This window comes from Protopterus annectens, chromosome 1.part2 (assembly GCF_019279795.1).
Source record: "Protopterus annectens isolate FY-2018-M chromosome 1.part2, PAN1.0, whole genome shotgun sequence".
NCBI lineage: Eukaryota > Metazoa > Chordata > Ceratodontiformes > Protopteridae > Protopterus > Protopterus annectens.
Genome location: NC_056727.1, coordinates 595,710,900 through 595,736,431, shown reverse-complemented (window position 1 = coordinate 595,736,431; position 25,532 = coordinate 595,710,900). Strand labels below are relative to the sequence as shown.

At 41.5% G+C, this 25,532-nt stretch overlaps 1 protein-coding gene across 2 annotated transcripts in view; it reads right to left on the bottom strand.

Moving 5' to 3' along the window:
* BROX (BRO1 domain and CAAX motif containing) overlaps window positions 1-25,532 on the bottom strand; it is a 1,162,070-nt gene that overhangs the window by 84,606 nt on the left and 1,051,932 nt on the right. The gene's annotated exons all lie outside the window — the stretch shown is intronic.

The following is a 25,532-nucleotide window of genomic DNA, read 5'->3' as shown; positions in this document are numbered from 1 at the left end:
ATATCACCACAAGAAAAGTACAGTTTTGTACCTACCATAAATGTAGATGTTCGAGTGTTCACCCTGCTGCAGTCATCACACTTGGGTTATCCTGTCATCAGGCGGTCCCGCAGTCGGCCGGAATTCCAAAGTCTTGGTCCGGCGTCGGTTGCTGTCGCCTCTTCCCTGACGTCAGTGTGCCAGGGGTATATATAGTGCAACCGACGCCATTTTCTTCAGTTTTTCTTGCCCCAGATGTCAGGTGCCCCCAGAAAAGGTGGTCAGAAATTAGTAACAAATGGAGTAACCTCTGCACAAACACAAAATCCCTTCAGCTATAAGCAAATACATCAGTAAGGTATTGAAGAGATTTAGTTAGTAGATCAGAGGGAATGGAGGGAGGGTAACCTGGACTGCAGCAGGTTGAACACTCGAACATCTACATTTATGGTAGGTACAAAACTGTACTATGTTCATCGTGTTACCCTGCTGCAGTCATCACACTTGGGTTGAATCCCAAAGCTAAGGTAGGGTGGAGGTATCATAGAGGGTTAGTGGAGGCTATAAGGCCCTGCAGAACTGCAGTGGAGAAGCCCACCCTGGTCTTAGAGTAAAGAGGTAAGTGATAGTGTTTGGTAAAGGTGTGTACTGAACTCCAAGTTGCAGCTTCTAAAATCTCCTTGGTTGGAACCCCCCTGAGAAAGGCTGTAGAGGTAGCTGTTGGCCTGGTAGAGTGGGGCCTAATGGTAGCAGGAACTGGTTTCCCATGATGGGTATAGCAGAAACGTATGCAATGACCTATCCATTTAGAAATGGTTTGCTTTGATATAGCCTTCCCTTGAGAAGCTGTAGCATAGGATACAAAGAGCTGGACAGATTTTCTGAAAGCCTTAGTTTTGTCCAAATAGTAACAAAGTTGCCTGTGAATGTCCAAGGAATGCAGGAGTCTCTCACCTTTATTCTGTGGATTTGGGAAGAAGGTGGGTAAGTGGATGGTTTGATTTAAAGCCACACTGGAAACCACCTTAGGCATAAAGGAAGGATTAGTTCATAGAGAAACTCTGTCTTGATGAAAAATTAGGAAAGGTTCCACAGCCATTAGTGCCTGTAGCTCTGAGACTCTCCTAGCTGAAGTTATTGCTAGGAGCAGGGCAGTCTTCCATGATAGGAACTGAAGATCTGCACAGAAAGCTGGTTCAAAGGGAGGTAGCGTTAGTTTTTCCAGAACAAAATTGAGGTCCCATGTTGGTGTAGGAGCTCTCCTGGATGGTCTAATGTTTTTTGCCCCTCTGAGGAACTGCCTTAGAAGAGGATGTGAAAATAAAGGTGGATCCGTGTTGTAGTGAGCTGAAATAGCTGAAGCATGGATTTTAATGGAGGAAAAAGAAAGTTCTTTGTGCAACATCTCAGCTAAATACTGTAGAATGTGAGGCATGTGAGGCTGAATTGTGTCTTGGCCTTTAGCTTGGTTCCAGGCACAAAACCTTTTCCATTTGTCCGAATAAGCCTTCCTGGTGCTTGGCCTCCTGGCTTCCAGAATAACATCCAGAAGTGCTTGTGAAAGAGGAGCTGGTTGGATGTTTAGCTGATTTGCCATGCAGCCAGATTTAAAGTTTTGAGCTGGCTGTGAAGAATCTGATTGTTTTGTTGCATGAGCAAATGGGGGATTTGAGGCAATATCCATGGAGGGCTGTGGGCCATATTTCTCAATAGCGGGTACCAGTGCTGGCGTGGCCAGTCTGGGGCTATGAGAATCAGTCGTGGTCTCTCCTTTTTGACTTTCAGAAGAACCTTTGTGAGGAGAGGCAATGGAGGGAAGGCATATACTGTTAGGTTTTTCCAACTGAAAGAGAGTGCGTCCACTTTCCAAGCTTGTTGGTGAAATGTCCTTGTTCAAAATGTTGTTAGCTGATAGTTTTGAGGACTGGCAAACAGGTCTATGTCTGGAAGGCCCCATTTTTGAGTTATCATGGCAAATATTTGTGGATCTAGTTTCCACTCGTGGGGATCCTTGATGTTTCTGCTGAGGTCGTCTGCCAATGTGTTCTTCAGTCCTGGCAGGAATTGAGCTTGTAACTGAACTTGGTAAGCCAGAGCTGTGTTCCATAAGATCATTGCTTGCCTGCATAGAGGGTAGGAATGTGTACCCCCTTGTTTGTTTATGTACCACATTACTGTGGTGTTGTCCGTCCTTATTGCAAGTTGTCCTGGATGTAATAGATCCTTGAAGGCTGTCAGAGCTTTCTGTACAGCTAGCATCTCTTTTTGATTTATGTGCAGATTTCTTTGATCTGCAGTCCATAGGCCTTGAATGCATTGCCCTGCCATGTGTGCCCCCCAGGCGTAGTCTGAAGCATCTGTTGTGATAGTTTGCCTGGCTGGGGGCAAGGTGAAAGGCTGACCCTTGTTGAGGTGACATGCCTGTGACTACCATAGAAATTCCTGTTGTAGGCAGGGAATGAGAAATATCATTGTGTCCAAGCTGTGGCTGTGTTGAGACCATACGCTTTTTAGGTACCACTGTAATTTCCTCATATGCAGCTTTGCAAATGGTATTATTAGTATGCAAGATGCCATGAAGCCCAAGGCCTGCAGAATTTTTCTTGCAGTTAATTGGGTCTTTGTTGCCATTGTCTTGAAATATTGAGTCAGTTGTAGCTGCTTGTCTGGCGTAAGATAAGCCTTCTGGGCCGTTGTATTCAAGCTGGCACCCAGGAATGTCATTTTTTGTGAGGGTACTAGATTTGACTTCTTTTCGTTTACTGTGTACCCCAGGCAGTTTAGTAGATGTTTTACAAAGGCCAGATGATGTAAGAGAATGTCTTTGCTTTCTGCTTGGATGAGGCAGTCATCCAGGTATGGATATATTTGAATTCCTCTTTGTCTGCAGTATGCAATTACTGGTGCCAGGCATTTTGTGAAGACTCTGGGCACAGTAGATAAGCCAGAGGGCAGTGCAGAGAATTGGTAATGGGTTGAACCTGCAATGAAATGGAGGTATCTTCTGCAACTTTGTCTGAAGATGCCAGGCATTTTGTGAAGACTCTGGGCACAGTAGATAAGCCAGAGGGCAGTGCAGAGAATTGGTAATGGGTTGAACCTGCAATGAAATGGAGGTATCTTCTGCAACTTTGTCTGATAGGGACATGCAGGTATGCCTCCTTGAGGTCCAATGTTACTAGCCATGCTTCCTTGCCCAACATGGGAAGTAGCTGCTGTAGTGTTAGCATCTTGAATTTGGGTACATGTAAGTAAGTGTTTAGAATTGAAAGGTCCAGAATTGGTCTCCAGGCATTGTCCTTTCTGGGCACTAGAAAGAGTCTTGAGTAAAATCCTTGGCCTTGCTCTTGAGTAGGTACCAGTTGAATGGCTCTCATGTCCATGAGAGCTGTAATTTGCTTTTGTGCCTCTGCCTATTGATTTTGTGGCAGGTTTGGCATTCCTCTTTTCATTGGCAAGGTGTGAAAGTGGAATCTGTATCCTCTTAAAATTATGTCTAGGACCCATTTGTCCTTTGTGACAATGTGCCAGCTGTCTGCAAAAAGTGCGAGTTTTCCCCCCAAGGGGGCTGCCAAGAGAGTATTGCTTGGCCAGATAAGGTGCAAGTCATTGAGTTTGTCTTCTGGTAGATTGAGACCTGTCTTCTCCTCCCTTCTGTGTTGTAGTGCCCCACTGGCGAGGTTTGTACTGGGCTTGTGGTTGTCCTCTGCCACTTGGGCGTCTGTATTTATCCCTCTGTGGTCTGTCAGTAGCTGGAAAGGACCAATTTTTTAAGGTATGTTTGCCCACCTGTTCAGTGGCGTGTAACAGATCCTGTACTTCTTTTAATTCAGATTGTTGAGGGAGAGTGGTTATTCTTTGCTTTAACTGAGAGAGTAGGAATTGCTGATACTTAAGCATGTGAAATTGACAATTCAGTGCCCTCATAGCTAGTGTGGCTGAGGTGTAAACCTTCCCCCCCCACCTGTCTAGTGCTCCAGAATCCCTCTCAGAAGGTACTGGGTTTTTAGCCATAGAAGCCTTAGCCCCCTTGGGACCCTGGCAGATAGTCTCTGGGTCTCTGGGTCAGCTACAGGGATTTTGTAAAGAAATTTGTGTGAATCAGGCACTCTATAGTATCTGTCAGGCTTAGCCGGAGCAGGAGGAAGAGAATCAGGGTTCATACTGGATTCTAAATAGACATCATCCACAATGTCCAAAACTGGAGGGATGGCAAGTGGTCTGTGCTGGGGGAGCAAAAGAAACTCTCTGAGCCTTTTCTTCGAGTCAGAGTAGTCCTGACCCTCCCAATGAAAATGTTCCCTCATAGTGTGTAAAGTTTCCCCAAAAGAGTAGTCTTCAGGAGGAGAAGCTGAGGGAATAGGGTTCTCAGCATCACAATCTTCATAAGGAGAGAAGGAGTAATCTTGGTCCTCAGAGGAGTCTGAAGAAATGGACACTTGTTCAGAGGATGCATAATCTTCCTTTTGTCTAGGCCTTTTGTCAGGAGGGGGCTGGGAACCCCTGATTAAAGAAATTAAATCTTCAGCCATTTTGAGCATCTGTTTCTTAGGCATGGGGCCTTGAACAGGAGACTGAAGAGCAGTCCTTTTAGATTTAGTAGGAGTCTTCGATTTAGAAAACGTTTTAATGGTGAGAGTCGTCGGTCTGAAAACGCCTTCAGAAACCGATGGCGTTTCTGAAGCACCGACGTCTTTTGTAGCAATGTCGTCGGAAGGGCCTGAACTAAATGGCTGCGTCGGCCTGGTGCATTCCGCCAAAAATTCCGTAGCGGTCTCGGGTTCCAGATTTGCAGTAGTCAGGGGCTGCGTCGGAGCCTCACTGAGGACCGGAGAACCGGAGACCGGATCAGCCAAGGCCTCGGAATCTGGCTTAGGCCTGGGCTGTCTGTCCTTATCCTTGCGTTTTTTGTGCATGCCGGTAGTCGGTTGCTCCGACGGCATGGTGTAGTTAAATTTCCTACCGAAGTAGTGTCATGCGAAATCAAAGCGTCTTTTAATAGTACGCTTATTAAACCTAGCACAAAACCGACAAGAAGTGACGTCGTGGTCTGGGCCTAGGCAAGGTATACAATAAGAATGAAAATCCTTATGAGGTATTTGCTTCCCACAAGAAATACAATTGTTAACTTTTTCTGACATCGGTCTGAGGCAAGAAAAGTTTCCCCAACGGGGTACTTAGCTTTATAGAAGACTTCGGTCTGAAATTCGAATTCGAAAATCTCAGGAGTCGGCCGACCGGCACTTGCGAACTGCTTCTGCTTCGGGCACCGCGCGGCAAGAAAGACCGAAGAAAATGGCGTCGGTTGCACTATATATACCCCTGGCGCACTGACGTCAGGGAAGAGGCGACAGCAACCGACGCCGGACCAAGACTTTGGAATTCCGGCCGACTGCGGGACCGCCTGACGACAGGATAGCCCAAGTGTGATGACTGCAGCAGGGTAACACGATGAATATCCTTAACACGCTATGCCACACATACAAACCATGATAAATGATAATAAGTGACTGGAAACAAATATCAAAAATGTCAACAAATTAACTGCATATATGAGTACAGAGGATGTAAAGTTTGATTACATATGTAATTTCTTCATAAACCAACTATAAACATTTAATTTTCTTTACAGCTTAGTTTACCAGTCTTCAGAGTTTTCTGGCATCACTAAATGAAACTGTCTGCCAGGAAAATAGGTATAACCACACTGTGGCATATGATCAAGGAACAAAATGTCAAAAAATATAAAAAAAACAGCTTATTTTTAAAAATTAATGGACAACAACTAGCATAATGTACAGTGCATTACAACTGCTTTAATATGGAATATGGTTATGATGTTCACAAGTGTGTGTGTGTGGGTGTGTATATATATATATATATTTATTTATATATATATATATATATATATATATATATATATATATATATATATATATATACATACATACATACATACACACACAAAAGCACGTACATACACACACACACACAGAAATATATATATATATATATATATATATATATATATATATATATATATATATATATATATGGGATCCATACAGGTGCTCGACTGCATCTTTCACTGAATCCCAATTTGGTGAGCATACTTACGCGGACGTCCTGTTCACCGAAGCAGCACTTTCGCGCAAGTATGCTAGTTGTTCCGGTCATACTACGGTGCCGTAAGGGGAAAATTCCCTTTTCTCCACTGTAATGCGACCTCAAAGAGAGAATATTAAAGTAAGGGGGTGTGCAGGGGGGTTTGCCCCCCTGCATTCAAGTAGATTTTTTTTTTTTTTTTTTAACATACGTTAACGAAAACGCTTTTTTGATTAAAGCATTTTCGTTAAAGTGTGTTCAGTGGTAATGGATTTGGTCTTTTGATCTTTCGATCAAAAGTCCTAGATCGATATACAGATATATATATATATATATATATATATATATATATATAAGCATACAAATATAAATGCATTTCTTAAATCACAAGCATATGACAGCATTATCATTGAGCTAATAAAAAACAAATAAATGGTCGGGAAAGCTCCAACTTTAACATCCAGACACAAATTTATTACAGATAACTTGCATGTAAGCACATTTGTTTTTTATTAGCATTATCATTGAGCAAGATGCCATGCTCTTTAAATCCTAATAGTGGAGTCATTACTGTATAACAAGCAGACATCACATATTATAATGTACTTACGTTTTACTCTAAGTACAAGTTAGATTTTACCTCACTCCTTGAAGCCTAAAGACATGTGTATGCCTTTTGTGATTATAATCTTGTAGTTGTGTAAAATTAAAAACAAAAAAATATCTTTATGTATTTGACAGTGTTAGGAAACATTAACAACCTCCAATCATTAAAAAAATATTCCTTAGATTTTAGCTCCACATTACTCATTGTCTCAGTTTTCTGGCTAACTAGTATGCATCTGCTGTACAAAGTTAATCAAACAAGGTATAAATGTTACTGTACCATTAGTGCAGTTTTAAGAATGTTGCAACTGTTGTGATGCCACCTGGCAGTGCAATAAGGCTGCAAGTAGATGGAACTGAAATGATAGTTAACAGTTCTCGTCCTCAAATAAAGAAGGCAAAGCAGTCTTGTATAAATATGAAATACTATGGGATTCAGAAGTTCAATTTTTCATTTAGCAGAGTAGACAGTCCAGTCAGAGAGCTTCCCAGAGTCTGCAGACATCTCAGACACTACTTAAGAAATATCAGAAGGACAAAAATAAATATATATATATATATATATATATATATATATATATATATATATATATATATATATATATATATATATAAAGTGGCTAGTGGAACTGAGGAAGCGATGAGTTATGCTAAATTACCTGAAGAGACAGCAGCCCCGGACTCATTTAAGAGATTAGAGCACACTCATTTGATTCTTAAACTACTACTACTGGGTGGAAATATTCCTTACATTCCAATACTGTTTGTAAGTGGGGACTGGGAAACTGCCGACAATACAAAGAGGAAAGAAACCTAATTTTTTTCTCTACAAGCACCTTGGAACCAGTCAGCTTCAGTCAGAGAAAGCACAGTTGTGTACCTACCATAAATGTAGATGTTCGAGTGTATTCACTGTTGCAGTCATTACTCTTGGGTTATCCTGCTGGCAGGCTACCCGCAGTCGGCCCAAATTCCAAAGTCCTGGTCCGGCGTTGGCTGCTGTCGCCTCTTCCCTGACATCAGTGCGCCAGGGGTATAAAAGATGCAGCCGACGCCATTTTCTTCAGTTTTTCTTGCCCCAGATGTCAGGTGCCCCCAAAAGGGTAGGCTAAATATATTATGCAAATAAACATACATGCAGTAAAGAAACATTTCCTTCATCTACAAGCAAATACACCACATAGGTTGTATAGAATAGAGAAGTACAGATAAACCCCAGCAAAAGAAAGGGGGATGTAGGGAGGGTAACCTGGACTGCAACAGTGAATACACTTGAACATCTACATTTATGGTAGGTACACAACTGTACTATGTTCATCGTGTTTCACTGTTGCAACCATTACTCTTGGGTTGAATCCCAAAGCTGAGGATGGCTGGCTGAGCTAAATAGGATTAGGAGAGGCTATGAGGCCCTGCAGCACTGCAGTGGCAAGGCCTGCTCTGGATTTAGAGTAAAGAGGTAAGTGGTAGTGCTTTGTAAAAGTGTGCACTGAACTCCAAGTTGCAGCCTCTAAGATGTCTTTGGTTGGTATTCCTCTGAGGAAGGCTGCTGAAGTGGCTGCTGCTCTGGTAGAAAGAGGCCTAATGCCCTTAGGCACTGATTTGCCATGTTGAGAATTGCAGAAACGGATGCAATGACTGATCCATTTAGAAATGGTCTTTTTTGAGATGGCCTTTCCTTGTGATCCTGTAGCATATGACATTAAAAGTTGCTCAGTCTTTCTGAAGGCTTTAGTTCTGTCCAAGCAGAAGCGTAGCTGCCTGTGTATATCCAAAGAATGCAGAATTTTCTTACCCTTGTTCTGTGGGTTTGGATAAAAGGTAGGCAAGTGAATGGTTTGGTTGATGGCCACACTGGACACCACCTTAGGCATAAATGTTGGGTTTGTCCTCAGAGAAACCCTGTCTGGATGAAAAATGATAAAAGGTTCCACAGCCATGAGTGCTTGTAACTCCGAGACTCGTCTTGCAGAGGTTATTGCTAGGAGCAGAGCTGTTTTTCAGGATAAGAACTTTATATCAGCTGTTGAGGCTGGCTCAAAGGGAGGCAGTGTGAGTTTTTCCAAGACATAATTGAGGTCCCATGCCGGAATCGGTGCTCTCCTTGGAGGCCTGATGTTTTTGGCCCCTCTGAGGTACTGCCTTATTAAAGGATGAGAAAAGATAGGTGGTTCCGTATTGTAATGGGCTGAAATGGCAGAGGCATGAATCTTAATTGATGAAAAGGAAAGGCCTTTGTCCAGCATCTCAGTTAGGTATTGTAAAATCTAAAGAATATTTGGTACATATGTGTCAATGCCTTGTTCCTGGTTCCAAGCACAGAATCTCTTCCATTTTTCTGCATAAGATTTTCTGGTACTGGGCCTCCTGGCCTCCAAGATAACATCCATAACAGCTTTTGAAAGAGGAGTGTTCTGAATGGCTACATTATCCGCCATGCTGCCAGATTTAAGTCCCTGAGTTGACTGTGCAGGATCTGATTGTTTTGTTGGGTCAGCAAGTGGGAAGTTTGAGGCAATATCCATGCTGGACCTTGAGACAAACTTTTTAGGATTGGGTACCAGTGCTGGCATGGCCAGTCTGGTGCAATCAGTATCATTTTTGGCTTCTCTTGTCTGACCTTTAGGAGTACCTTGGGAAGGTGAGGCAGTGGAGGAAAGGCATATACTGTTAGATTTTTCCAGCTGAAGGATAGGGCGTCCACTCTCCATGCTTGTTTGTGATAAATCCTTGTGCAAAATCTCTGTAATTGGCAATTGTGAGGGGAGGCAAATAGATCTATGTCTGGGCATCCCCATTTCCTTGTTATCATGCTGAAGACTTGTGGATCCAGTTTCCACTCGTGGGGATCCATGAGGTTTCTGCTTAGTTCGTCTGCCAGAGTATTTGTTTTTCCTGGCAGGAATTGTGCTTGCAGGTGAACTTGATAAGTCAATGCTGTGTCCCACAAGGTCATTGCTTGTCTGCAGAGGGGGTAGGAATGTGTGCCTCCCTGCTTGTTTATGTACCACATGACCGTAGTATTGTCCATCTTTATCAGTAGCTGTCCTGGATGAAGTAGATCCTTGAAAGCTGTCAGGGCATTCTGAACAGCTAGCATCTCTTTTTGATTGATATGAAGATGCATCTGGCTTGCAGGCCATGTGCCCTGAATACATTTTCCTGCCATATGGGCCCCCCAGGCATAATCTGATGCATCCGTTGTCAGTGTCTGTCTGGCTGTTGGTAAAGTGAATGGCAGACCCTTGTTGTGGTGACACGCCTGTGCCCACCATCGAAACTCCTGTTTCAGGCAGGGAATAAGGGTAATTACTGTCTCCAGGCTGTGGCAATGCTGAGTCCAAACACTTTATAGACACCATTGTAGTTTCTTCATATGCAGTCTGGCATATGGAATTAGTAGAATGCAGGATGCCATGAAGCTCAAGGCCTGCAGGATTTTCCTTGCAGATAATTGGGTCTTTGTTGCCAACTTTTTGAAGTAAGAAGTCAGTTGCCTTTGTTTGTCTGGCGTGAGATAAGCCATCTCAGCACTTGTATTTAAGCTTGCACCCAGGAATATTATCTCTTGTGAGGGTACTAGTTTTGATTTCTTTTCATTTACTGTGTATCCTAGGCAAATTAGTAATCTTTTTACAAACGCGAGATGCTTTAGAAGAATGTCTTTGTTCTCTGCTTGAATAAGGCAGTTGTCCAAGTAGGGATATATTTGAATTCCTCTTTGTCTGCAAAACGCAGTTACTGGTGCCAGGCATTTTGTGAAGTCCCTAGGTGCAGTAGATAAGCCAAAGGACAGTGCAGAGAATTGGTAATGCATTCAGCCAGCTATGAATCTGAGGTATCTTCTGCAAGATTGTCTGATTGGGACATGCAGGTATGCCTCTTTTAGGTCCAAAGTTACGAGCCAAGCCTTCTTGCCTATCATGGGCAGTAGCTGCTGTAGAGTCAACATCTTGAATTTTGGGACCTCCAGAAATGTGTTTAGAATAGGCAGGTCCAGTATTGGTCTCCAGGTTTTGTCCTTTCTGGGCAGCAAGAAAAGTCTCGAGTAAAATTCTTGCCCCTGCTCTTGTTGTGGTACTTGTTGAATGGCCCTCATGTCCATGAGGGCTGTAATTTGCTCTTGTGCCTCTGCCCATTGATTGTGTGGCAGGTCTGGCATACCTTTTGCCCTTGGTAGGGTGTGAAAATGGAACCTGTAGCCCTGGGACACTATGTTCAAGACCCACTTGTCTTGGGTAATCATTTGCCAATTTGGTGAAAAAAGTGCTAGTTTTCCCCCTAAGGGGGCTGCCAAAAGAAAAGTGCTTGGATCTGGCAGAGGAAAGTCATTGAGACTGTTTTCTGTAAGGTTGTGATTTGTCTTCTCCACTTTTGGAGGTAGGAGCACCCCATTGTTTAGGCCTGTATGAGCCTTGGGGCTGAGATCTGCCTCTGGGATGTCTGTATCTGCCTCTTTGTGGCCTATCTGACACTGGAAAGGACCAATTTTTGGAAGGCCAGTTCCTGCTAAATCTGGGTGGCTGCACCTGTAAAGTATCCTTAACTGTCTGCATGGATTTTGCTTTATCTTCCATTTTCTTCAACACCTCTTCTGCTTTAGCACCAAACAAAGTATCATGTTGTAATGGAGCATCTAATAATTTTGCTTTAACATGATCAGGTAGATTCTATTCCTTTAACCAAGCATGCCTTCTAATAACAGAACCTGTAACAGCGGCCTTGCAAAAGGCCTCCAGTGAATCATAACCACATTGCAAAGTATGCTTTCCCACTTGTTCAGTTGCATGCAATAAATCCTGCATTTCCTTGTTCTCTGAACATTCAAAATTTGTCAACATTTTCTGTTTAAGCAGTGACATTAAGTATTGCTGATACTTAAGCATATGAAACTGACAATTTAAAGCCCTTACTGCCAAGGTAGCAGAAGTGTAAACTTTTTTCCCCCATCTGTCCAGTGCCCTAGAATCCCTATCAGAGGGGACAGGGTTTTTTGCATTGGAAGCTTTGACCCCTTTGGGACCCTGAGATATAGTTTCTGGGTCAGCAGTGGGATTTTTATATAGGAATTTATGAGAATCTGGGACCCTGTAGTATCTGTCAGGCTTAGCAGGTGCAGGAGGTAAAGAGTCGGGGGATAGGCCGGACTCTGAGTATACATCATCTACAATGTTTAGAACAGGTGGAATAGCAAGCGGTCTGTGCTGAGGTAATAGCAGAAAGTCTCTGAGCCTTTTCTTAGATTCTGAGTAATCTTGGCTCTCCCAGTGGAAATGCTCCCTCATGGTAAGCAGTTTTTCCCCAAAAGAATAATCCTCAGGAGGAGAGGCTGAAGGAATGGATTCTTCAGCATCAGAATCCTCTAGGGAGGAAAAGAATAATCCTATTCAGAAGAGGAATCAGAGGAAATAGAAACCTGATCAGAAGAATCATATTCTGTCTCTTGCCTAGGCCTCTTATCAGGAGGGGGATGGGAACCCCTGATCAAAGTAATTAGGTCTTCGGCCATTTTAAGCATCTGTTTTTTAGGCATGGAAGTCTGAGTAGGAGAATGCTGTACTTGTTTCTTTGTCTTTAGAGCTGCTTTAGTCTTTGTCTTTGAAGCTGAAGATAGTTTAACATATAACTGTGTAGGTCTGAAGACACCCTCAGAAGCCGATGCCTGCTCAGTGGCTCTGGACCCATCTGAGGGAATGATTTCCGAGTGTCCAATACCTTGAGTATCCAGAGGCCCAGTCGGCGCCGCGTGGAAGTTGGAAGCGGCCTGTGGCTCTGAGGTAGCGAGCGCCAGGGGCTGAGAAAGTGCCTCACTGAGAACTGGCAACTGGCCTAACGGAGGCCTCGTCGTCGGTTTTGGACCTCGGATGCCTATCCTTTTCCTTGTCCTTGCGTTTTTTGTAAACTCCGGTCGCCGGCTGTTCTGATGGCATTATATAATTAAACTTTCGGCCAAAGTAATGAAATGCAAAATCGAACCGATGTTTAATAGTGCGTTGGTTAAATCTAGCACAAAACCGACAACTAGCAACGTTGTGATCAGGGCCTAGGCAAGGAATACCTTAAGAGTGAAAATCCTTATGAGGTATTTGCTTCCCACAAGAAATACAATTGTTAACTTTTTATGACATTGGTCTGGAGCAAGAAAAAAGTTTCCCCAACGGGGTACTTAGCTTTAATGAAGACTTCGGTTTTGAAATTCGGATTTGAAAATCTCAGGAGTCGGCTGACCGACACTTGCGAACTGCTTTTGCTTCGGGCAGCACACGGCAAGAAAGACTGAAGAAAATGGCGTCGGCTGCATCTTTTATACCCCTGGCGCACTGACGTCAAGGAAGAGGCGACAGCAGCCGACGCCAGACCAGGACTTTGGAATTCGGGCCGACTGCGGGTAGCCTGCCAGAAGGATAACCCAAGAGTAATGACTGCAACAGTGAAACACAATGAACATCATCAAACACAGCACCACAAAGATACCTAAACAAAGCAGAATAAGGTAAGTACAACTTCATCAAAATAAATGTAATCTTCCCAGAAAACTACAGCAGTATGTCTGTTAGAAAAATATGTATTAATGTGTGTATTAGCAATATGCTTAGTGCATTTAGAAGCTTGAAAAAGAGTTAACACATTTATTCTATTTCATACTGCATAAATTTGTACAAACTGCAGTTGCTTTCTGACCTTGTATTGTTAGCTAAAATCTTGCTTGTGCCTTGGAAATTTACTGAGAAGCAGGTGATTTCTGATTGCATTAGGAAAATAATGAATAGAACAATACTACTTGTATGAAACTTAGACAAGAAGTTCTTCTGTGCCATGAGAAAATACACAGCTGTAGAGGTTACAGATAATTAGTACAAAGCCTGCTTGAAAATATGAACTGCAATCAGCATTTGCTTGTATCTGTATTAGAAAAGTACATTGAAATGTAACACTGTACAATAGACGCTTGTAAACGGATTAATGGTCACCAAGGCCAGGTTGTTTTTCTGAAAAGTTTCTCACAAATCTAGTCATGTCAAAAGAACATCTGAGTAACATCTGCTGTAGAACAATACTGAAAGTTGTGTTTGATTACGTCAGCTTAGAAGGCCATGTCTTGTAAAATAGTATAAGAATGAACATACTTCCTGTTAGTAGTTAGACAAATCCTTGTATTTGCATGCTTTTGTCTCCTTGCTGCAAGTAAATTGAAGTGCCTTAACTGAACCTTACGTGTATTGGTCTTTGAAGTTTTTTCCTTTGACAGATTGGTCCTTCATACCAGAAACCTTCACTTCGCCTCGGATGAGAAAGGACAGGTGGCTTGAAATCGTACGGGGAAGAAACCACATTGGTTCTTCTTATTTGAAAAGTCTTCCAACTGAATTGTCGTACAAAAGAGGCCAGCCACTTTCTGATCTGCGACTGAAGGACGGGTTTACTCGAACCAGGTGATCAATCACGAAGGCTCAGGTAAGGTGAATCTACCTTCTTTTTCTGTTTTAGATCAGGGACTAGATTTGTATTTGTTCTGTTAGAGACTTTATTTATAAGTCAGGGACAGAAAGATTACTGTCTTGTCATAGATCAGGGAAACAGAGCAGGTAGGCAGTCATTCTGAAGAGACTATAAAAACATCCGTGGTACCACGTTAAAAATAAGGTGTTACATAACGATTAAAAGGGTAGAACAAAAATGGGTAATAATTGTACAAAAAGGTACCAAAATCCGCCGTTAACCAATGACGCGAAATACATGCAGTCACAGCGTGCTGATAATATTAAATACTACTCAAAATGGGTTAATAAGTATGAATTTGATGGTAAACTAGAAAAATCCTCACTTGTCAAACAGCTTAAAACCGATTCTAGATGTCGGGTAAAAAAGCAACGTCAATTAGGAATTCCTCAGGCACATAGGTGGATTGAGGAAGTAAACCGAAGGGAACAAAAGAGTAATAATTCAAAAGCAATGTTTTTAGATAAGGAGGACAAAAACGCCTCCTTTACCAGAATATGAGGCAAGTGAACGAGTTAGTCCACCCCTGCGATATCCTGCTGTGACTATGAGTAGAGACACTACAAAAGTGAAACCGTTTATTAGAGATCCCGTCGAGACCAGGTCTCGAACACGGGCAGGAAACTCAAAAGGGGACATTGAGTTATATCAAATGGGTAGAAATTCACAATTTATGAGTGAAGAAGAAATATGCCCACTTATAGAAGTGCCTAATCCTCAGGCACAGCAAGAAGGTCAGGACCCAATTCTTCTAGTGTATAGACCCTGGACTCCGGAAGACATCTGGAAAGCCACTGAGGGAATTCCCCATCCAAAAGTTAATTTTAGAAAGTTCTTAGAAGATTTGCAAGGAATGAGGCTGAGTTATAATTTAAACGGAGAAAAGGTAGAAAAAGTAGTCAGACAAATTGTGGGACCAGATTGGCACATGATTAGTGGCGACTGGAATCCCCGTGATATTGCGCTCAAGGCCCCTCCCACATAGCAGTGCAGAATTAGACAACAGAGTGAAAGGTCTTACAGACCGAATCTCTGAAAAATGGAAGCCTAGGGCATACTGAACTTGCATTAATCAATGCATCCAACAGGAAGGTGAAGCTATTGACCGATATTATGCCAGACTATTAGAATATTTTAATAACCATTGTGGAATGCAGGTTCCCGAAGATCAGACACACGATTCCCCATACGAGCAGCAGCTAAAGAATGCATTTTTGAAAGGCAGTATTGCACCTATAAGCAGCTTTATTGCAAAACACAAGGTAGATCATCATACAAGCATGTTACAGTCATTGCTTGAATAAGCTAGACATGCCGAAAGGCATTTTAATAGCAAAAAGAAAAAGAAAGTCCAAGTATTTTCTGTAGAAGATGGAGCAAAAGTATATGTAGTACAGTCTGGGAAAAAGGGCAAGAAAAATGCCCAGGGAAAGAAACAATATGATCAATGATCAGAGGACTTTGAAGGGCGAAAGAAAAGGGGTGAATGTTTTAAATGCGGTAAGAAAGGACACTTGGCAAGGGATTGCAAGAAAAACAAGAAGGCAACCACGGAGGATAAGGAGGGTGAGGACTGACTATATGATAGTCAGGAATCACTAGAAGGGGATAGCAGAGAAAGGACAAATGAGTATGTGATAGAGGGAGTAAAGAATGTGACAGAAGAAACAGAGGAAGTGCAAGAAGTCACGGATAGTGAAGAAAATGAAATATTGGATTTGGCTTTATTGAGCTTAGAGCTCTATTTAGCAGACACGAAACCAGAAGTTACACTCCTGGTAGAAGGGAGGGAAGTCAGATTCTTGTGCGACTCAGGGGCATCACGGACGCTGGTACATCCCTCCAAACTGCCAGAGAATTCAGAGTCACCTGATTATATATTAGTGAAAGCAGCTAATGGACAGCTGTATCGGGAGCCCCTTTCCCATAATATTGTGATAACTGATCTTGTATCAGGATTGACCCAGAAAAGCAAAATTGTTGTATCTGCAAAATGCCCAGTAAACCTCTTGGGCAGAGACCATATGCAGCTATTTGGTATAGCAGTAGTTCCAACTATGCAGGGTATGGAAGCACAGTGACAAATTTATACCTTTGCAGTACAACCAGAGGGTGAAATGTTTTATTGGTACAGCCAGGACTTAGTTATGACTGGTCCAGGGGCAGTGACCGAAGAGTTGATGAACACAGCCATCAGTAAGTTCCCCTCCCTTGACATTGATAAACAGCATTTGTTGCACTGTACTCTGTATTATTGTAATAAACCAGGACCTGATAAGGAATATGAGCAAGAATTGTTTAGAAATCGTGCAAACAGATTGGTATTACGTAATCTGTACTGGGCCACAGAAGGGAACAGTGTAGCCAGCTGTTCATTGCCCCAGGAGTTCTTTGCACTCTATAAATCTAATTACCACGTTAGCTTAACCAAGGACAAGAATGTAAAATGGGTAGACTTAGGAGAAAAAGTCACGAGATGGGAAAAACAGACAGAGTTAGAACTATCAGAACAAGGAATACAAGTGCAGAAGCTGAATTGGATAACTCAGACCCACCCAGCTGTACACTTGCAGTCTAGCAAGGACAGCTGATTGGCACTCCTATTGAAGGAGGAAGAGAATGCTTTACAGAATATACCAGAAAATCTCTGGTCGACAGGAAAATCAGATGTGGAAGATGTGGATAAGGAAGGTGTGCTGGTGGAATCTCCTGATTCACCATGTAATACACCCTTATTTCCTGTTAAGAAAGCGAATGGAGAGTGAATCTCCTGATTCACCATGTAATACACCCTTATTTCCTGTTAAGAAAGCGAATGGAGAGTGGCATATGGTCCAAGATTTACAGGCTGTAAATGACGCAGTAATACCAAGGGCACCTACGGTGCCAAACCCACACACCCTGTTGAATGATTTAAAACCTCAACAGAAATATTTTTCTGTGGTAGATATCAGCAATGCGTTCTTTTCGATACCAATACACCCTGACAGCCAGCATTGGTTTGCATTCACATTTCAGGGGAAGAGGTATACATATACGTGACTGCCACAGGGGTATTGTGAAAGTCCAACAATATACTCACAAGACATGGCAAGCAACTTGGCGGGGTTTACCCCACTGAGAGGTAGTCAGATTTTGCTTTATGTTGATGATATCCCTGCTGGCGTCCCCCACCCAGCAAGACTGTAAAGAAGATACCATAGCGCTATTACAATTTTTAGCCACTGAAGGACATAGAATAAACAAAAATAAACTGCAGCTTTGGAAAAAACAAGTTAAATACCTAGGATATGCAATATCCAAGGAAGGTAGGACATTAGATGAGGACAGAAAAATAGTGATTTTGCAAGCACCAAAACCCACTACCAAGAAGGAAATTATGTCCTTCCTGGGTACGACTAATTTTTGTCGGAGTTGGATTCCAAACTATGCCTTGGAATCTGCACCGTTGACTAACCTGATTTATAAAAAGCCTATGGCAGCACAGGATTTGCTATAATGGACACCAGAAGCAGAATCTGCTTTCTGCAAACTGAAACAGTTAATAGCGTCCTCATTAGTTTTGGGATTACCAAACTATCATAAACGTTTTTTCCAAACTGTAGATTGTAAGCAAGGTTATATGACATTCAGTATTAACACAGCAGCATGGGGACAAACAATGCCCTATTGCTTATTATTCATCACAACTGGACCCAGTGGCACGGTCTTTACCTCACTGTGTACAAGCAGTAGTTGCAGCTGCAATGGCAGTACAGGCTTCGGCCTCAGTAGTGTTGTTCCACCCTCTCACATTGAGAATGCCGTCGCGATTATTTTACTGCAAGAGAAAGTAGTATAACTTTCCCCTGCTAGGCATCTTTCCTGTATGACTATATTGTTGAGCCAACCTCATATGACAATCGAACGATGTATAACTTTGAACCCTTCTTCCTTGCTCCCAACGCCTGTAGATGGCACACCACACAGCTGCCTGCCGGTGATTGAGCAAAAGACACTGCCTAGAAAAGATCTTACGGATGTTCCCTTGGATGATGCTGAGGTGACATACTACGTGGACGGCTCATGCAAAAGGGGTCCTGCAGGACAGAACCTAGTAGGATATGCAGTAGTTTCTGACACAGACATTACAGAATCAAAATGTTTACCACATAGTTTATCTGCACAGGCAGCAGAATTGATTGCCTTGACACGGGCAAGTACTTTAGCAAAGGGTAAATGTGTGAACATTTTTACTGACAGCCAGTATGCTTTTTCTACTGTACATGTTTTTGCGCAACAGTGGAAAAATCGAGGAATGATAACATCTACTGGCAAACCAATCAATCATGCACAGTTTATTTTAGATCTTTTAGAATCTATTCAGTTACCTCAGAAAGTAGCTATTTGTAAATGCACAGCTCATACCAAGCAACAGGACAGGATTTCAAAAGGTAATGTGAGAGCTGATACAGCTGCAAAGCAGGCAGCTTCAGAAGTATTTCTTTTGAATGAGGAATTACAACCCTCTGAGATTTTAGACTTAGAAATGTTAAAGACAATGCAAACACTTAGTATGCAAACTGAAAAACAAAGATGGGTAAAACGAGGAGCAATTCTCGAAAAGGGGCTGTACATCTCTAAAGAAGGGAAACAGATATTGCCGTCTAATTTGTTTAGATATGCAGCTTTGTTGAGCCATGGACAGTGCCATGTCTCAACAGGGGTTCACGACGTATGGATTCACAAATTACTGTAAAAAATTCTGTTCGTTATGCCACACCTGTAATAAACATCATGCACAAGGGGCGTTAAAGCCCAAGCAAGGGAGTTTCCCTACACCACTGTATCCCATTTCATACTATTTGTATGGATTTCATAGAGTTGAATAAATGTGAAAATAAGAAGTATTGTCTTGTCATTGTAGATATATTTTCCAGATGGGTGGAAGCCTTTCCAACTAAAGATCCAGACGCTACGACCGTGGCCAAAGTTCTTGTTAAAGAAATCATCCCTAGATTCGGCATTCCGGAAAGGATCTACAGTGACAAAGGCGCACACTTCGTGAATCAGACCATACAGCAGTTAAGTAAACATTTTTGCATTTCCCTAAAAAATCATTGTGCATATCACCCTCAATCAGCAGGGCTAGTAGAGAGACATAATGGGATTTTAAAGAGCAAGCTAAGAAAATTAGTAGCAGAAACGCAGAGAAACTGGGTGTACTGTCTGCCCCTGGCACTGTTGAGCATGAGAACTGTTCCGAATGCTAAAGGATTGACTCCTTCTGAAAAGCTCTTTGGCAGGGCTTACTATATACCTCAGTGGAAATCTCTCATGCCTGCAGACCAGGAAGCTGACAGTACATTAGCAGAGTATATTGCGTAATTTGTTAAATTCTAAACATTTGTTACAGTTAAATTCTGTTTCAGATAAAGAAGGAACCAGACCGTCAGAAGTGGCAGTGCCCCCTGGAGCGTGGATCTGGCTGAAGGTGGTCAAAAAGAAGAATTGGGCATCTCTGAAGCGGGAAGGTCCATATCAAGTGCTTTTGTCAACACCCACTGCAGTCAAAATCGTGGAGCATGCCTCTTAGATCCACCTGACGCACTGTAAATTAGTTAAAAACTTTGAACTGGAAAGATATCTTGTTACATGCCAAGAGCAAAAATGATAGAGTCCAGAAGAAACAGGAATGCTGAACAACCCTTTCCTCAGAAGTATTGCAGAATCATCCTGTCAACTGTATTTGTGACAAAAATCTTTTTGTTGTGGCCTTTCCTTTTCCCAGCCACACAGTCTGAACTGAATAAATGTGAAGCGTTACTCAAACTGGCATCCAAACTTTAACACTTACCAGGCAATTAAATATGTGTATGCTGAGACTTTCGAATTGCTGGATTTGCACAGCTTTGCCGACAGCATATGGGGGGGTTATTAATGACTACAGTCCCCCTACGGATCAATGAGACCTGGGAGAACTTGATTTATGATACCTCAACCATTACAGCACAAGATAAAATAGCATTGCACTTGTCTGTTCCACAAAAGGGAACTGTGTGTTTTTATAAAAATGATACTGTTCAAGTGGGTTGGAGCAATTACAATGTGACTGTTCCTTATAGATGTTACACTAAAGGTAACAAAGTAGATCTTTATTGTAATACAAACTATGATTCATTTCTTGGAATGATGCACAATACACTTGATGAAGTAAAACATAATTCTGTTCTTTATAAACAGCTGTCTACAATTGATAGAAAAATGTTTCATGCAGGGCGAGTGTATATTCATAGCAAGGTTACTACTAAAGTAGAGGATTGTTATTTTGTGTGTGGCAGAAAGGCATACAAATGGTTACCTGAGAATTGGTCCGGCAGTTGTTTTTTGGGTTACCTGGTTTCAGCCATACGACACACTGCAGTTTTGCCTCATGGGAAAATTCGAAATGTCCGAGAAGTCGTCAAGAAACCTGTAAATCCAGTGGGACAAATCGATGCATGTTGGAAAGACCATCACTCTTTAGGCAAAGGACTGACACACATGGACTTGAGTGATAGCGTTATATCGTGGGCAGGCATATTACCAGCATATGGATCAGTGAAGTCGATTTGGGAGCTGAGAAAACTGTCAAAACTTCTCGAAGTAATGAGCAATGCAACTTTTTCTGCTCTCGAATTGGTGACTGATGAACTGAATGCTATGAGAACTGTAGTGCTCCAAAACCGCATGGCTCTCGACTTCACCATAGCGGCGAGAGGTGGTACATGCGCTTTAATCCAAGAAGAATGCTGTTCGTATATTCCTTACCATAAACACGAGATAGACAATCATCTTGAGGTAATTCAGCAAGTGTCGGTCATGACCAAACCAGGCCCAAACCCACTGACGGACTTTTTCCAGAACTGGTTTGGGGGGTGGGGTACCATCCTAATGAACATCCTGATTGCCATTTGTGTAGGTATGCTCCTACTGGGAGTATGTGTTTGTTGTGGTATCCCCTGCATGAAAAGACTGGTTAAAGACCTAATAGACATTTCAGTTTCTGAAACCTTATATCAAAGTACTGAGTTTGAAGAACTGTTAAAAGACTAAAAATGCTTTCATAAGTTTAAACTGAATGACTCTCTCAACTGCAAATCCTGAGTGCAGGAGGTTAGGAGAAGAAAACAAACTGTTTATGCTTATTTTGAAAGTAGAATAAAAGTATTAATAGGGGAGGAAATGTTAGAAAAATATGTATTAATGTGTGTATTAGCAATATGCTTAGTGCATTTAGAAGCTTGAAAAAGAGTTAACACATTTATTCTATTTCATACTGCATAAATCTGTACAAACTGCAGTTGCTTTCTGACCTTGTATTATTAGCTAAAATCTTTCTTGTGCCTTGGAAATTTACTGAGAAGCAAGTGATTTCTGCTTGTGTTAGGAAAATAATGAATAGAACAATACTACTTGTATGAAACTTAGACAAGAAGTTCTTCTGTGCCATGAGAAAATACACAGCTGTAGAGGTTACAGATAATTAGTACAAAGCCTGCTTGAAAATATGAACTGCAATCAACATGTGCTTGTATCTGTATTAGAAAAGTATTTTGAAATGTAACACTGTACAATAGATGCTTGTAAACGGATTAATGGTCACCAAGGCCAGGTTGTTGTTCTGAAAAGTTTCTCACAAATCTAGTCATGTCAGCATAAAATCTGAGTAACATCTGCTCTAGAACAATACTGAAAGTTGTGTTTGATTACGTCAGCTTAGAAGGCCATGTGTTGTAAAATAGTATAAGAATGAACATACTTCCTGTTAGTAGTTAGACAAATCCTTGTATTTGCATGCTTTTGTCTCCTTGCTGCAAGTAAATTAAAGTGCCTTAACTAAACCTTACGTGTATTGGTCTTTGAAGTTTTTTCCTTTGACAATGTCTCTAAGATCAACACCTATAGAACTAAGTCAAACATAACTAAGGATTTAATAAGTGTGCTATCAATGCATACCTATTCAAGGAGGCAAACATCAGTGAGTGTGTATGTGGTTGTGGTGGCAAAGTTTCACTACTGACACCACTAAAACTACTTATCCATTGACACACAGTGGCCATGTCACCTATAAGCAAGGGCAAGCTCTGTTTTGAGCTTGATATTGTACTGCCCTTCTACTCGAGATGCTGCAGTCTCAGAGCTGTAATAAGGGGTTTTAGGAAAGAACTGCGGTGGTGGTGCTGCGGTAGCGCTGTCACCTTACAGTTAGACGTTGCCTGTTCGATTCTCAGTTAGAGCTTCTTCTGTGTAGCGACATGCGTGAATGGGCGTTCCTTTGTTGAAGGTTGTGCGTTAGGCCCGGCAAGCCAGTACGTAAAAATTTACTGCCAATCATTAGTGGACCGGAGTTCCGCTGTAGCGACCCCTAACCGGAAAAAGCCGAAAGACACAATCAAACAAGGAAAGAAGCCCACACACTGGAGTGGATGCAGGAGGGCTTAGTATCTGATATTAATGACATCAGGAAGCTTCAGTCTTCCGACGTTCATTGTGGAGTACTTCACTCTGTTGCACATTCAGCATAATACTTCTGATCTACTATGTGTTAACTACAATGGTTGAGAAACTGTAGTATAACCAAACTCAAGCCATGAAGTAGCAGAGATAAGCATTTATTATGATAAAGATGTTTGCATATACAAATCTAAAGTAAAATAAGGTCATGTTCTCACTCTCTGTGAGCAACTGTCCAACAGTGCAGGAGTTTGGACAAGGACAGAAGATACACAAATCCACAGGGTGGATGTCTCATCTCTGGCCATTTAACATTTCCTATGCACTGAATCAGTTGTCTAAAGGGATGGGATCAACTGGAAAAGAAAGCATAGAATTCCTGGGACCCAGAATAACCCACAGCTTGAGACCTGATGAAAATGTAAGAGATCCAAGAAAAACCCTGGCATCCCTGAGATGTGGACACAGGGCAACAGTGGGAGAAGAATGTTACCAATTGCTTCTTTCTAAACCAAATTTAATATGTTTAACTGAATAGCACAGATAAATGAGAACAAAGGCTAGGGAATTTATAGTCAAATTAAGGAAGTTCAAAAGTACAGTTGTGAGAAGTACTCACCATTAAGAAAAAAATTCAAAGAAAGATAAAAGAAGTAATAGGCCAAAACATTTGGGCATTACTTGCAAGCAAAGCAGCATCAGTTCAACAATTTTCATCTAATAGCCGTAATACTGTCTTTGAATACCAAAGTGACCCTAGTGCCACCATACATATGGTATTCAACAGCACAAGGATCTTTAGTGTTAAACACATTCTTCAGCTGTTAGAGATCAGGAAAATAACTGTAGGATGAGTCTAGAGCAGAAGCTGCCATTAAAAAAGGGATAATTAGTGCAGCATATAAAATACTGCATAATAACTATAATAATAAATCAGAATTGGTGAGAAAAGATTGGGAAGCGAGAATGGAAAATCAGTTTACAAGGGAACAAAGGGAGCACATATGTATGACATCAAAGTATGCAACAAAGTCCAGAAGGTTCAGGATTTTTGCATGGAAGTGTTTGCATAGGTATTTTTATAACCATGCAAACTTCAGATAATTCTTCCTCAGGTAAGCAGCAATCCCTGGATGAATGAAAGGAAAAAAAGAGAGATAATAAGGAACATGTTTTATGGGAATGTACCAAGCTGGGAGATTTAAAAAAAAATCTCTACAAAGTACTTTGTCAGAAATGCTGGAGGAACAAATGACTGTAGCTAAGGAAATGATTCTTTTGAGCTGCAGAAGTATGGCTAAGGTGGGGCAAAGGGGGCAGCTGCTCTGGAGGCAGTATGTTTGGAGAAGCAATTGGGACACATTGTCAATGGGTAGTGAGTGCAGTGCCAGCATTAATTTCTGTACCAGCATTTCTCAATGCAAATACAGAAATTAATGCTGATGCTGCTATTGTGGTCAGGTCACAGCACTTTGTGTGTGGTACAATTTACAGCAAGCTAGTAGCACAATTTAAATGTAGCAAATATTCTACTATAATTGTTTTTTTTTTCTGCAGTAGTAGCACAGTAGGATTTTTTTTCCTTCAATGTGGGGTTGAGGGGCAACAGACCAGGGAATGACACAGGGGGGAAGATCAGCCAGCTATGGCTTTGTTGAGCTGGGATACAAGATTTGAACTGCCTACACATAGTTAGGCCATGTTAAGTTTAATGTCACTGGCTGCCAAAAAAATACTAGAAACTGGAAATCAAAATATAAACCAGCTGTAAATGAAGTGCTGAATATTGTAAAGGAGATAAAAGATTTGGAAGTAGGATCTTTAGAAAAGGACAGGAGAAAATGACATTACCCCCACCCCACCGCGCACACGCACGCACACACACACAATCATCCTCACTTGTGTTCTAATGCTAACCATAAACATGTCCCTAATCCAAGTCCTGCAACTTACTTTTCAAAAAATACTTTTCCCAAACATTGCCACTATTTACACAAATTGTGTCTGACGCTGCTGTTAGTATTTTTTTTTCTTATCTTTGTACTTAAACTAATCATAAAAGGATACTGGATAAATCTATATATGTCTATACACGACAGATTTACAGATATATAAAGATATCTACACACACACACACACACACACACACACACACACACACACACACACTCACTATCACCCACATATCTCCATATAAAGAAGATTAATTGTGCCAGTACAGTTTGTGAACTATGTATAACTGTACAGTAATAATCTCAAACTACAATGTAACACCAAAAAAAAAAGGGATGGAAGGAGAGAGGGTACCTTTACTGTAACAGAGACCTCTCTTTGATGAATTACTCTTAATGCAAGTACCTCACACAATTAACTTATACAGATGAGGGTAAGTGTACCAATTAATTATAACATTTGGGCAAAATCCAAAGCATTAATAATTAAACTCTAGAAGGTACACAATTACAGGACCCATAACAAAGCCATGTTAAATAATGTCTTACCTCAAGACTGATCTTCCAACTTTAATTATTTGCATACATTCAGAGAGGTTCATGTTGCTCCCTCCAATAAAAAAAATGACAGGAAACATCTATAAAGAATGCTGTAGAAGTAGATATAGCCCTTACAGAATGAGCTCTATCAAGGCCTTAAAGATCAAGTTTAAGGCTGTGAATGGATATAATAGAAACAATTACCATTCTCCTGAGTGCATCTTTGTGGTTAGGATCACTAATCTGTTCTAAAAGAAAACCCTTGTCATTTTGCTTTCTCAAAACAATTAAGTTTTAAAATTCCCGTGAATACTGGAAACTGGAGAAAAGAAAATCTGCTATCACATTCTCTCCATGGGGATGTTCAGATCACAT